The sequence below is a fragment of the Microtus ochrogaster genome, chromosome 10 (genome assembly GCF_000317375.1).
Source record: "Microtus ochrogaster isolate Prairie Vole_2 chromosome 10, MicOch1.0, whole genome shotgun sequence".
NCBI classification, from domain to species: domain Eukaryota; kingdom Metazoa; phylum Chordata; class Mammalia; order Rodentia; family Cricetidae; genus Microtus; species Microtus ochrogaster.
The window spans coordinates 38,055,530-38,070,082 of NC_022016.1; positions in this window are offsets into that span (position 1 = coordinate 38,055,530).

The following is a 14,553-nucleotide window of genomic DNA, read 5'->3' on the forward strand; positions in this document are numbered from 1 at the left end:
TCACTAAGCAGGTTCATCACAAATATTAACTGATGAAATAGAAAGGCAGTCCTTGGGAACTTTTGAAATGGAAAACATTTCCCTCAACCTGCTCATTCAATGATTAAAAAAAAAACAAAACCAGAATGCTTGTAACATTTAGCATGAGGCTTTTAAATACCTGAGCTCAAACTAATACTATCTTGAAACTGATAGCCAATTTGTTTAGGAAAGATAATTGATGAGTTCTTCATATTAGTCCCCAGTGTCCGGTGCCACCATCATTGAGATGACATGCTCCGGACAGACTGAAATCCCTTAATTACTTTCATATGTGTCACGTGTTGCAGGGAAAGAACGCATAATATAAAGTGCTTCTATATGGCAGCAATAATAATAGCTTGATGAAGATTTCTAAATTTTTCAAAATGTCATTTCTTTCCAAAAGATGGATTGTTTCTGTTGGGGCTTAGTCTACCTAATTATTCCTGCCTTGATTACTTAACTACTCCCGATATTTCAGCGCTCCATGCTCTTATCATGTTGGGCATGTTAGAAAACCATCCTGTTTCCTTGTCACGGGGGTGGGGGTTAGGAGTACCTCTCCCACGGAGAGCGTCTAGGCTAAGGGCCCTTTGCCAACTTACAGTGACCTGCACCTGTCTTAAGGCACGTGCAGACAGAATTAACTACAGGGTACCTTCTACACCAGCGCCCACCTCTGTTAATTCCCCATGGCTGTATCTCCCAGCCCTGAACATTACACAGCCCTCCGAAATGTGGGCTCTGCCGTGCCCTGTAGGCATTCTTTCCCAACAGCTGCCCAGAGCATCCCCTGGAACACCCCCCCACCGGAGGCTCTGGCCCTCCTCTCTGAGTCCAGAAGGCTGAGATGGGACCAGAAAGCTCTGTTTTTAACTTCTTCCCTGGGAATGTCCATGTTGCAGGGCCTGAGACTACACCTCAAGGGCACAGCTCAAAAAAACTAAGCAGCTTTTTTTCCTTCTTCTAAAAATAATTTTAAGATCTAGTGCTATGGTTAGTTAAAGTCTGGTAGAAGTTAGAAAGTGAAAGCGAGGACTTTGGTTTGTTTAACTTTGTAAATATCGGTACAGGGTCAAGTTCTTGGCTCACTGAACAAAATATTTAAGTAAAAGGCAAGGTCCTCACAGAGAGCAGAGGGAAAGAAAGCAATGATGTCTGGTTGGAAAGGTAGTTTCTTCTAGACCATCTCTGGAAGTCAGAGGTGGCCATCCCTCCACCACAGGACTGTTCTTCCATACTGCCAGGGGGCATAGCTGGGGTCGGCGACTCTGTGGACTGCCAAGTTCTTCATTTATTTGAGGGTAATGGGCAAAGGATATATCCAGAGCCCAGTGCCTGCCTGGGTACACCTGCCGTTCTTTTGGAGGGATGGAAGCCCACGAGCACCCTTTGGCTAATCTCACTGCCTGGAAACCAGCCAGACTCCACCGCCTCTTAAGCCAGTTCCTCTGAGCAATCCCCACTCGCTAGGTTTCTTTTTCTCCTCCCTTAACTTTCCTCTGCTCTCCTCTCCTCTCCTTTCCTCTTCTCCTTTTCATTTCTTCCTTGCCTTCTTCTTCCTCCTCGCCACCTCCACCTCTTCCTCTCGTGCAACAGCCTGGAAAGGTAGGAGGGCAAGGGCAGCATCTCCCGCAACACACACTCTCGGCTTGGTGCTAGCCAGCTCCTATTTTCCCATCATAAAGAAGCATTTGTTGGCAGCTAATGAACTGCGACAGGGCAGGGCAGGCAGGACACGCACCTGGGGTGCTCTGTGCCTGTAAAATCTGCTGATGCATCAGAAGTGACCACAGGTGTGCCCTGGCACTTGAGGGAGGTGAGGGGCCCACACAGGGCAGGGGTAGAGGTATTGAAAGCCTGTGGGAGCTTTGCCCTGTGTGCCCTTTGAACCAGCATCGCTAAGTTTGTTAGAGATGACAGCGCAGTCTGGCCCAGACCCACAGAGAGCACTGTAGCAAGGAAGAGGTTAAAACTCTGCTTTCAGGTTGAGAAGTTGGCTCAGTTGATAAAGTGCTTGGCCTAGAAGCGCTAAGATTCTGAAAAATCTAGAAAAAAAAACCTAGAAAACCTGAATTCCATCAATAATACCTACATAAAAAGGCAAGCTCGCTATTCACTCGTGATATTAGCACTGGGAAGGCAGAAACAGGAGAGAGTTCATGAGCATTTACTGACCAGACAGTCCAACCTGACTGATGGAACTCCAAACCAATGAGAGGTCTCGTCTTAAAGGAAGTAGGTGGTAGTCATAGAGATGACACCAAAGGTTGTCCTCTGAAGTACACACACGTACACACACACACACACACACACACAAGTACACACACACGTACACACACACACACACACACACACACACACACACACACACACACACACACTGGAGCTCTGGTCTAAGGTAAGGGATGGGAGGGGAGAAGAGAGAAAATTCTGTACTGGATTTGGAACGGCAAGTGGTGGGTTAATCCTGAGGTTTGCCTCCGGGGTGGACCGAGAAATTAACATGTGGAGTGAATTAGAGGGAAGGGTTTTGAAGCTGGGAGTAAACACAGGCAGGGAGATGGCTCAATTTGTCTAGGAGGAGGGTAAAAAGAGAAAAACTGGGCAAGACCAGTGAGATCCACACTCCCAGGGAAGGAGGAGATGTTTCATACTGTGACCTATTGCCCCTGAGACCTGCCCCTGGCCTCTGCGGTGGTGCTCGCTGAGAACCAGCTGAGGCCTTTTAGCACCGGGATAAGGGCGAAACAGAGAAGACACTGACCAGGGCTGAGATTTCAAGGCAGGGAGGGAAGAAACACCTGGGAGGTTCTTAATAAGCAAGCTGGCATGCGGTGAATCAAATTTTAATGCAGGAAGAAAGAGGAAGCATTTGATCATAAAAAGCGTGCCCTGGCAACCTGCACAATAAGCAAGAGGACACGCTGTCCACAGCGTCCAGCCACCACAGGAACTGGGACTGTGCCCACTCCAGCCGACTTGCTGCTTTCGGCACCAGTGGAGGGAAGCAAAGGAATCAAGTGTGTTAGGTGCGCTGTCTGCCTGCCTGCCCTGCTGGAGCAGGTGGTAGAGGTGAGGGGCAGAGTAAAATCCCCTGACATCAAAGGAAGCGATGCGCTTTCAAATTCCCCTCCAGGGTTTATTTTTTAATTTTCAGCCTTATGTAGCAGGCTTCTACATGGGGCAGATGGACCCATGGAAGACGCACACTAATCAAATGCCAGCTTGCCCCAAGCTGGGAGGGTAATTCATTCAGAGTCCAGTGTTGTCTCCCTAGACTCCTCTGACAGAACGACTCTGTCAAATTGCTCCGTGTGTATGTGTTCCTCGGCTTCCGTATCGTCTTCCGGAAAAGCATGGAGGTGACTTGATGGAATGGGAATCTACTAACCTAAAACATGCAGAGAAACATGTGAATGTCATGTTCAGTTCTAGGACAACGCAAAGTGAGCAGGCAAGAACCCTCGGTGCCTCTGGCTGGTCCCTCCAAACGGTGGGAATGATGGCACTGAAGAGGGAAATGGTATCAAGTTCTGTCCTGCAACCCGAAGGAACAAGCCCAGGCATAGGCTACAAGTGATGAAGCTAGCAAAGTCTTGGATGAGAGGAAATGGAAAGAAGTGCACAGTGTGAGCATGGGGAGGAGGGCTTATGAAAGCAAGCAAAACCCTGCCTTGAGTTCTAGTCCCAGTTGGAAATGTTCTACCTTGTTCCCTTTCTCAAGGCCTGGCTGAACCCCCTCTCTCCGTCATGGCCCTTGGGCACATGGAAGAGAAAGTAGGTCCCAGCAATGAGGAAATGCGCCCTATGCTCTAAAGGAAGCCATTGACACTGTTTCAGAGAAACTCTCCTTAAAGGGACAGAACGCTCCATCCAGCAAGCCTGGGCAGCAGCCTCGTTTCCAATGTTCGGACACTCAAATGTGGGCATCAGGGCTAAGCCATCTGTCATCTCAGCACTCAGAGGTGCGGCACACCACACCTGTCTGCGCCACCATACAGTTTGTGAACCAGGCAAGGGGCTTGAGATTGAAACAGACAGAGACACAGGTCATCCTTGATGCCAGAATGCCCCCTTTACTGTGTCCAGGGACAGCTTCTATAGGGATAGCCACGTGCCAGCCAAATGCACCAAAAACCACTCTCCTGCCGTCAGGAACTCCTGAATGTCTTGAGTTCAGAGCAGCTGCAGGCACTCAGATCAGGGGAAAACAAGATGTTTACAAGAAATTCAGGATCTGGGGACTCACTGCTCCAAACACAGAGGCAGAGGCAGGAGCATACCAGGTAGAAGACTAGTCTGGCCTGCACGGGGAGAATTGTGTCTACTAGATGGGGAGATGGGGAGGGTATGAGCTTGATGCTTCTCAGCTGCCCACTCCAAGGTCACCCTCCACCTTCCTGACTCAGGTCATAGCAGCTGACCTATCAGGCACCATTAACTGACTTCCCTGAATAGATGGTTTGGGCGGAGCTAGACAGTGGGAGTCCCAGAGAGTGAGCAGAGGCAAGGAAGGGAGTGGAGTTCACGTCTGCCCGCCCCTGGCTCCTTCCCTGCCAGGTCCCTACAGCTGGCTTCACTCTACACCAAGGCTGCTGGCTACTTTACTAAAGACCCCTCATCTCTTATTTAGAGTTTCTACTGCTTCCCATGGCTTGCTCAGCCTGCTTTCTTACAGAATTCAGGAACACCAGCCCAGGGGTGGCACCATCCACAGTGAGCTGGGTCCTCCTATATCAATCATCAATTCAAGAAAATGTACCCAATTTGGCGGGGACATTTTCTCAATTGAGATTCCTTCTTCTAAAAGGACTCTATCTTATGTCAAGTTGACATAAAAATAGCCAGCACACCTCCTCTGAGCCTGGGATCTGGCAGCTACTAAATCCTCTCATCGTTTTGAGCTTGTGCACAGCAATGATCCCGAGTTTACAGGCCATCCCTGTGGATCTCTGCCTTCCATTCACCCGTGAACAATACCTTTGCCGTGTATAGGGCTTCCTCGGAGTAGTGTGTGTGCGTGCACATGCCATATACATGTGTGTGCTGTGGCATGCTCGTGAAAGTCAGAGGACGATTTGCGGCAATCTCTTTTCACCTTCCACCACGTGGGGTGTGGGGACCAGAGAGGACATTAGTGCCGATGGCCAGTGCCTTGACCTGCTGAATCATCTCGAAAGGCTGGACTTGAACACGCTCCCCATAGTGTCAAGGACAATGCAGCAGGTGCCATCAGTGTTCATGGGGGTCACGTATCAGCCGCTTTTCCTGTCTCTGCCTGTGAGTGCTCACTGGCCACAGCAACATGCTCCTCCCACGTCTGCAGCAAATCGATAGAGTTCAGAACAGAGCTCAGACAGCGAGGGCCAGCTCTTTCTTGGTAGTGCCCCTTTGAGGCCTGCTCCACAGTCCCTGCGGAATGCCTGGGCACCAGGGCCCCCTGTGTTGTTTCTGCTTCCTTCCTTCCTTATCTCATTGCTCACTGCACTTCCTGGGCTTGCCTCCCAAGTGAACCCACTAACATCTTCATCTCAAATCAACAGGTGGGGGGATCCCATAGAGCTTGGCTGTGCCCATACTCAGGTTCCCCCTGCCTGGGCAGGCCCAGGGACTTAGAGACACTCAACACCAGATACCCAGGCTCTTCCTGCAGGGTAGCAGCCGTGGGAGACAGAGAATGGCAAGCAGCCACATGGCCCTGGGCCAGACAGCAGAGCTGCTTGCTTGCAAGGACACAACAATCTGTCACCAAAATCCTCCTTCTAGGCCCAGCGGAGTTCTGGACACAGCCACAGGCCAAGAGATTAGGGAAAGAAGAAGGAAAAATCTAAACCATGTGACTGCTTCACACTAGGAGGAAGAACAATATACGAGCAGAAATGCTAGGGACAGTAGCTAAAGGATAGGGGGATTCTTCTGGATATGGTGAAAATATTCAAAGTGTGGGGCTGGAAGATGTCTCAGTGGGTGAAGCTGCTTGATGTGACCTGAGTTCAAATCTCCAGAGCCCACATAAATCTGGGCATGGTAGCATAAATCTGTATTCCCGGTGTTTCTACAGATAGCAGACAAAGACAGGAAATCCCTAGAAGCCCATGGACCAACTAGCCTGGCATACACAGAAGTGAACAAAGAGACACTGTCGCAAAAAAGGTGGAAAACAAGAGCCAAGACATGAGGTTGCCCTCTGACCTCCACACATACACTGTGGCATGCATATGCCCAGACTTACACACAACAGTGTGCACACACATGGACACACACATATATACATCATACACAACCAAGAAATCAATTATTAACAAAACTCTGATGATGGTTGCAGATAGCTGTGAATATACTAAAATCCATTGAGTGATATACCCTTTCAATGGGTTTGTTTTTTTGAGGCAGGGTTTCTCTGTGTAGCTCTGGCTGTCTTGTACTTGTAACTTGCTTTGTAGACCAAGTTAGCCTTAAACTCGCAGAGATCCACCTGCCTCTGTCTCCTGAGCACTGGGATTAAAGTCATGTGCCACGACTACCCAACTTCAACAGGAACATTTTATGGTATATTTTTTAAAAAAAAAAAATACAAACTCTGATGATAATGACAACATTTACAACATCTCTGGCCATAGTGAAGGTAGAGACAGGCCCAGAGGCCTTGGTACTAGCCATCTTCTAGGTATCCATAGTGACAACCGTGGCTTTCCCTCACGGCACTAACGCAAGTACCTGAGAATAACTTCCCAGGCTTCTCCCTCCAAAGACAGTGCCACCTCACACCATTATGATGACTCTGGCCTGGGGATTTGGCCAGAAGCAAAACAGGAAGAAGAAAAGTCAGAGTCGCAGAGTCCCCTCCAAGGGCATGTCGCCATCTTAGTTCACTTTCTATTTCTGTGTTAAATGCCATGTCCAAAAGCAAGTTAGGGGGAAAAAGAATTTATTTGGCTTACACTTCCAATCCTCGTTCATCATGAAGGGAACTCAGGGCAGGTACTCAAGGCAAGAACCTGGAAGCAGGAACTGAAGCAGAAGCCATGGAAGAACGCTGTTTACTGGCTTGTTCAGCCTGCTTTCTTACACACCCTAGAGTGCCTGCCCAAGGTGGGCACTGTTCCGTGGGATAGGCCCTCTCACGGTAATCATCGGTCAAGAAAATGCCCCACACACTCAACTTCAGGGCAATTCAATGGAAGTGTTTTTCCAACTAGGTCCCCTTTTCTCAGATGACTCTAGCTTCTGTCACATTACAAAAAGTGAACCAACACATCCCCCAATGCCCCTAAGGACCTCCCACTAGGTTCCTCCTTCTAATTCCACCACCTCGCAAAAGTGCCACCATAGGAACCAAGTTCTAAGACATGGGCATTTAAGGGATGGTCAGCACGCAAACTATTGCAATGTCTAAGAGCGGTTTGAGCAGATCTTTGTATGCCCACATTCACAGCAACTGGTTGCAGACAGCTGAGGGGAAACTCACCATGCAGTGGGCTTCTGCTCAGCCTTAAAGTGGAACAAAGTGCCCATACAAGTTAAAATATGGACAGACACTGAAGACATTGTGCCAAGCGAAAGAAACCAGGCACAAAAGGACAGATTCTAGATGATTCCTCTTTTCTGAGGAAGCTAGAGTATTCGCATTCCTAGAGACAGATGGTGGGGCTGTGGGTGGCAGAGGCTAAGGTAAGAAGGGGGCAGGGAGTGAGAGCTTAATAAATATCAAGTTTTAAAGCTTTAGGGGTATGGCTCAGTGGCAGCATGCTTGGCTGGCATGCACAAGGCCCTAGGTTCAATTCCCCCTTCCCAGAAAAGTTCAACTTTGCAATCTTATACATTTACAGGTGATTAAAATGCAAAAGGGTGTTATTTATATTTTGTCACAATACTAAAAATAGGAGAAATGCCCCAGTCCCATGCCAGCCTCCTCAGCCCCTTCTCACTACTCAGCTTTGCTGCTTTCCTGACTCTCCTGAGGCTCCTATCCCCGACATTCCATGCATGAACTGCCAACCATATCGGGACCCAAACTCTGGCCACATGTCTTAGGTTAGAGGCTGCTGAAGTAAGAGCTGAGACAGCGATTCTCCTGCAGCGGGTTAATGAAGATGTGTCCTGAGAAGAAAAGAGGGATATAGAATATGGGAGAGGACCCCAAAGAGAAACAGGGGTCCAGTTGAAAGCTCACCTTAGTTTGATTCCATGGGGGACTCTGGAGTGAGAGGGCCCCATGACGAGCAACTTTGAAGCAGAGTAAGAAATCCTACTTCCACACCTGCTGCCTTTGGCTGTTGAATCAGACCGGAAGAGGAGAATCCTCGCAGGCATTTCCTAGTGGTGGTCCAAGCCCCAGGGCAATGGAGAACAGTCAGTCAGGGGCAGCTCCATGTCTGGAGCCACTCCCCTCGACGACTGGAGGATGAGTAAAAGGAGCTGTGCACCCAGTAACTTCTTTCAAGACATCCATTCAGGAAATAGGTGGGGCTAGAGCTGCAGCTCAATGGTAGGACACCTGCCTGGTGTGCCCAAGGTCCTGGGTTCGATCCCCAGTGCTGCAGAAAACAAGTTCCAGTCCCTGTCCTCTTCCTCCAGCCCTGTCCAGGGAAAAGAGGAATCTCCGTGCGGTGGAAACCAATGTCAGGTTGAGTCCTGTGTCCACAACATGCCTTGCGCATCAGCTGGTCACTTGGTGCGTCTCCCTCAGGCTCTGCTCCCACGTGTGTGAGTGAGGGTGCCAATGAGACAGTTCGAGCGTGATTTAGATTAGCCAGGGTGATGAATATGGAAGTCCCTTCCTTTGCCAGCCCATCCCACTCGTCTTTCGTTCAGCCATGAGGCCTTGCCAACCACGGGATCCCATGCACTTCTGCCTCAGGAATAGAATTAGAGCCCAAGTAGACCAACCGGGGCTGTCTCTGGGCTCATTCCAGCTGGACTGGCAGAGAAGGCCTAAGCCCCAGGACAGACTAAGATGGATGTAAAGCAGACATTGGCTGTCCATGTCTGCCAGCATATGGATGAAATCTGTCTGCCAGAAGGACTGGGAGGCCCGTGTAGAGAAGAGAGACAGAGAGAGAATGTGAAAGGACCTGGCCCGCAGCCTTTGCATCCTAGATCATGTCAATGACCAGCTCCATGGCTCCACTTCGCAGGCACAGGGAGAAATAAATTCTGGTTTTCTCCCAGTTCATGGGAGCCAGATTCCTCCCATTCGCAAACAGTAGACAGATGACCAGTCTAAGGAGTGTCTGCCTTGCAGGGCTGTTGTGAGATTTAAATAAAGTAGTTTGTGCAGAAGGAGGTTTCTAATAATGGCCATTGTAATTCTTGAGAGACCAATAGGAAATGGAAAGAAAAGCCAGCTGCTCTATCATCTGCTAGTATCTCATGGAAGTCATAAGCAGAAGTCCTCCAAGCCAGAATTCAACTCCAAACACCTTGGCATCGTGTAAGCCCGAAGGCCCCTTTGGGCTTCCTCGGGACACTCTCAGTTCTTTGCAATGGTTACATCATCATTAGCCATTTGTTGCCTCTTTCAAATGATTTGTATGTGGGAAGGGGTGTGTGCAAGCGCACATATGTGCACACGTGTGTGGAGGCCCGGAGGTGTCATTTCTCAGGAGATAGCCATCTTGTTTTTTTAAAAGACAGTCTGTCATTGACCTAGGGCCCCCTGCTTCCGTGACAAGATCGCAGGTGAATGCTATCATGCCTGGGTTTTACATGGTTTCTAGGGATCGAACTCAGTATCGCATGGTTATGCAGCAAACACTACTGACTGAGTATCCCCTCACAACCATTTTTGTTTGATTTATTTTTAATTCTGCATATTAGACTTCCCTGGGTGACTGTGTCTCTTAATCATCTTCCTTTTTTTTTCTTCTTTGGGCTCTTTTGTGGTAGCTGACTGGGAATTTAATTTTTGTGTCCTCCGACCTTTCAGCTGGTCTCAAGCCAGGAGTTCTGGTCTCCAGATTCTCTGAGGCATAATTTTCCCAAGTATCTTCTGAGGTACCCTTGCATTAAAAGCACTTTGCATTCTCGGTTCTAACCTAGCCAATCAGACTTTAGGAGACAGGACCCAGAAAAGAGAAGAGGCACGAAATCTTTATTGGTCCTTGGTGTGCACACTACACCCCCAGCCTACAAGCCAATACTCTAAGCCTTTGGAAGCTAGAGTAGACCGTATCTGTGACTCTTGTTGTAAGACAGTGGATTTACCTGCTCCCCACGTCCCATCTCACTTCTTCACCAAACAGTTCCATCTTAGTTTGAATTAACTCAGCAGCAGCAATTCCCCTTGTTACCACCCCCCATCTCACACGACATGAACCATTAAGAAAACAAGCCAAGACCTGGTTTGGGTACTCTCTTCTTGAAGCTCATAGAAACTGGGCAAGCCAAGCAGTTGGGGTGCCCCCATCTGTAATTCTGTTCTCTTTGGGCCAGTTGTGTGGTCTCAGTCAGGAGCCCATCATCAGTTCCCCCATCTGGCCCAGCAGCCTGTAATATACTGTTACAATACGACTTCTATTCGCCTCGCCTTTGATCTCCACCCACACGGTTTCCAACACAGCTCCCCACCCTCGGGTCTATGAACTTCCATGTGGGAATAATCTTTGTATTGTGTGCAGATATTCCACCTCTCCTTCTAACAGTTCCTTTTTAAAAGCAAGGTCAGCCTTCTTATGTCCAGTCTACCCACAATCCCCTTCTGAGGGTGGTCCTTCTACTTAAATGACATGGGTCAAAGCTAATTGGACTAGTGCTTTAGTCTGGGTTCCTCTAGAAGCAGAAGATGAGGCCAGGATTGTGTGGAAGCAGTTTGTCGAGGAGGTTATTAGTGTCCCGAGATAAACTGGCCATGAAAGGCCAAAATGAGAGCTGGAAAAGAGCCAATATAGGAGCACAGGTCAACCCATGACCGTGGTGGTTAACTGAAGCACAGTCTCATGGAAGAAGAGGATAGACAACAAGCCTTGGCCTCATCCCACCAAGAGACAAAGAGAGAATATGAAAGGACCCAGCCCATGTCCTCTGCACCCTAGACCATTTCCACAGCCACCTGCATTGCTCCACTTCTCAGGCACAGGGAGAAATAAATTCTGTTTGTTTGTGTGCACGCTATTTTTTCCTTTAAGGATTCAATACACACACAATGTATCTGCATTACACTCATGCCCAACTCCCCGCCTCCAACTCCTAATGAATCCTACTACACATCCCCTCTGCCAACTTCATGTCCTTTTTAAAAATACCCTACTGAGTTTAATTAGTGGTACTCATATATGCCTTAGTGTGAGGCCATCTGCTGAAGCATGCTCAACCACAAAGGTCTACACCCCTAAGAGAAAAATAACTGTCCCTCCCTTAAGCAACCCTCGGCTGTCAAAAAACTCCTTAGCTAGGGATGGGGCATTTAGGGCCTTCCCTATCCAAACCCTTCTCAATATGATACCCAAACATATCTCCATAAACTGAAACACTTCACCTCTGACCCCTACAAAGCCATGTTCATCTCCAAAGGTCACCACAGTCTGAAAAGTTCCAGTACTATTCAAAAGTCTCTGACTGCATGAATGGGTTGAGACGGAGATGCTCTTCCCGAGATGATCGTGCGTGAGCAGTGTCCCCTTCCCCGCAGTCCTCTTAAGGGACAGTCTTGCAAATGCATTTATACTTGGTTTTTTTTTTCAGAATTTACTTTCATTATTTTTAACTATGTGTGGATATGTTCACGTGACTGCAAATATCCACGGACCCCAGAGGCATAGATTCCCCTGGAGCTGGAGTTATGGCAGTGATGATCCACTTGGTGTGGGTGCTGGAAATTCAACTCTGGTTCTCTGGAAGAGCAGTAAATTTTCTTCTCTCTCTCTCTCTCTCTCTCTCTCTCTCTCTCTCTCTCTCTCTCTCTCTCTCTCTCTCTCTCCAGCCCTGTATTTATACTTTTAAACATTGTATTATTCAGGCTTTCCTAGGGGAGCAGAATTTATAGAATATATTACAAAAGAGATTTGGCTTCCCCTGGAACTGGGCCTAGACTACAGCAACATGGCTAAATTCACCAGGAAGGTTGGTAAATATGGGGCCAGCTTATAGTGTCTCCCTCCAGAAAATGGTGGGAAAAAATTGAGGTCAGCCAGCGTGTCACGTGCACTTGCTCCTTCTGTGGCAAGACCAAGATAAAGAGATGGGCAAGGGGCAACTGGCACTGTGGTTTCTGCACAATGGCAGCTGCTGGAGGGGCTGGGAGCCACAGTCAACTCTGCTACCAGAAGACAGAGGACACTGAAAGACCAAAGAACTTCTGTTTGAGATATCCCTAACCCACAATAAATGGGTTAGTTTATGTAACCAAAGACGGGGGACATTATTAGATTAGCCTATATGACACAAGCTGGGTAGTGCAACAGGAGGTACCTTCTGCACATTGAAGAAGCCACTTACTCCATGAGACAGAGTGCCTCAGAAGTCCCTGTCTGGTACCCAAGAAGGCCTAAAAGATTCCTGGAGAGCCTCTAATCTTCAGTTCACCCTGGAAGGCTGAAGAAGATGGTTTCTTATAGGACAGTAGCAGCAGCAGCAAGGTAGAGGCGCTCCCCAGCAAGGGGTAAAGGTAGGAAGACGAAAGCAGCACTGTTTTCTCCTCAAATCTCATATAAGCAACTTGCGGGAAGAAGGGTTCGTTCGGGTTCCCACTTTGGAGGTTTCGGCTCATTGCTGTGGTGAGAGCTCATCAAAACAGAGTCGCTCACAGCTTAGCTGCCAAGAAGCAGAGGCAGAATGCCTGCTTCCTCCTTTTAGCTCCTCTGGGCCCTCCATTTATTGGATGCCGCTGCTCACCGTCTCTGGAAACGTCCTCAAAAACACAGGCAGAGATTTGCCTTACTAATCACCCAGGTGGTTTTCAACCTAATCCAGCTGACAACCAAGATTAGCCACCATACGCATGGTCTCTAAAACCTTAAAGCAAGGGTCAGCCTGTGTGTGTTGCCAGAACGAAAGGCTTTTTATTGATTTATCTCTTCGGAACATGAATCTGTTTTCTCACAGTTCTAGGGACTAGGAAGTGCAGGATCAAGGCACAAACAGATTTAGTGTCTCCAAGACCTGATCTCTGTTTCCAACCTGAGGCTGTATCCCTGCACGGTAGAAAGGAATGAAGTCACTCTGAGATAGTTTTTGTTGTTATGGTGTGTGTGTGTGTGTGTGTGTGTGTGTGTGTGTGTGTGTGTGTGTGTGCGCGCGCGCGCGCATAAGGAGGCCAGAAGAGTGTATCACATATCTTCCTCTATAGTTCTCCACATTTTTTCCTGAAGTGGGGTCTCTTTCTGAGACTGAATCTCACTGTTTCATCTGGGGCATCTAGCCAAGGTGCTCCTGGGAGCCTCTTGTCTCCACCACTATAACATTGGGGGTTCGGCATGTGTTGGTTTTTCTGTGAGTGCTGGGGATTTGAACTCAAGTTCTCTTGCTTTCAAAGCAAATGGTTTTACTCATTAAGCCATCTCCTAACCCCCTCAAGCCCTGTTATAAAAGAGCCCCATCCTCACCTCCTAAAGAAGACTCACCTCTTAATTCTATCTCACTGCCTACTAAGTGTCGATATCGGAATATTGGGAAATAGATTCAGACTATAGCACTCTGATCCTTGATTCCAAGATGGATTAACTTTGTTCCATGGCTCGGAGCCAGTTGCTCTGGGTGCAGTCACGTGGCTTTGGTGGCATTTTAGTCTTCCAATGTGCAAATTTAGCTCTGTGGTAATCCGGGTTCCTTGGCTTGGCTGGAAATTCCGTCTTGGCGGCATTTAATTAGTGCATTACCTTAGGATTTTGAACTATTCCTTGGAAGTAGGCAGGAAATTAATGCACAAACTAAGGAAATACGCATTTTTGTTCTTTCAAGGTAGTATTTTTAACATGCAGAAAATGCTTACCATAGAAAAACTTCAATCCAGTGCTCCTACATTGACAAAAATCCTGAAGTACTTTGACACTGTGGTGGTCTGAATAAGAATGGCCTCCATAGGCTCATATATTTGAATGCTTGCTCACCAGTTTGTGGAACTGTTTGGGAAGGATCAGGGGGGGTGGCCTTGTTGGAGAACTTTGAGGTTTCCAAAGCCCATGCAGGACCTTCTCAGTTGGCTCTCTCTGTCTCTGCACGTGGATGAGGATGGTGATTCTCAACTACTGCTCCAATGCCACGCCTGCCTGCCTCCCACCAAGATTCCCATGGTGGTCACAGGCTCAGTCTGCAGCTGTAAGTCCCCATTAAATGCCTTCTTCAGTAACTTGCCTTAGTCATGCTGTCTCCTCATAGCAAGAGAAAAATAACTAAGGCAGAAATGAAATATGTGTGTATTAGTATTTTTAAATTATAACATTAAGAGATAAAAGCCAAATTTGATTCCCAGCACCCACATGGCAGCTCATAGCCACCTTCAACTCCAGTTTTAGGGGACCCAACTCCCTCTACTGGCCTCTGTGGCACACAGACATACACGCAGATAAAGTACTCATACACAAAAAAATAAAA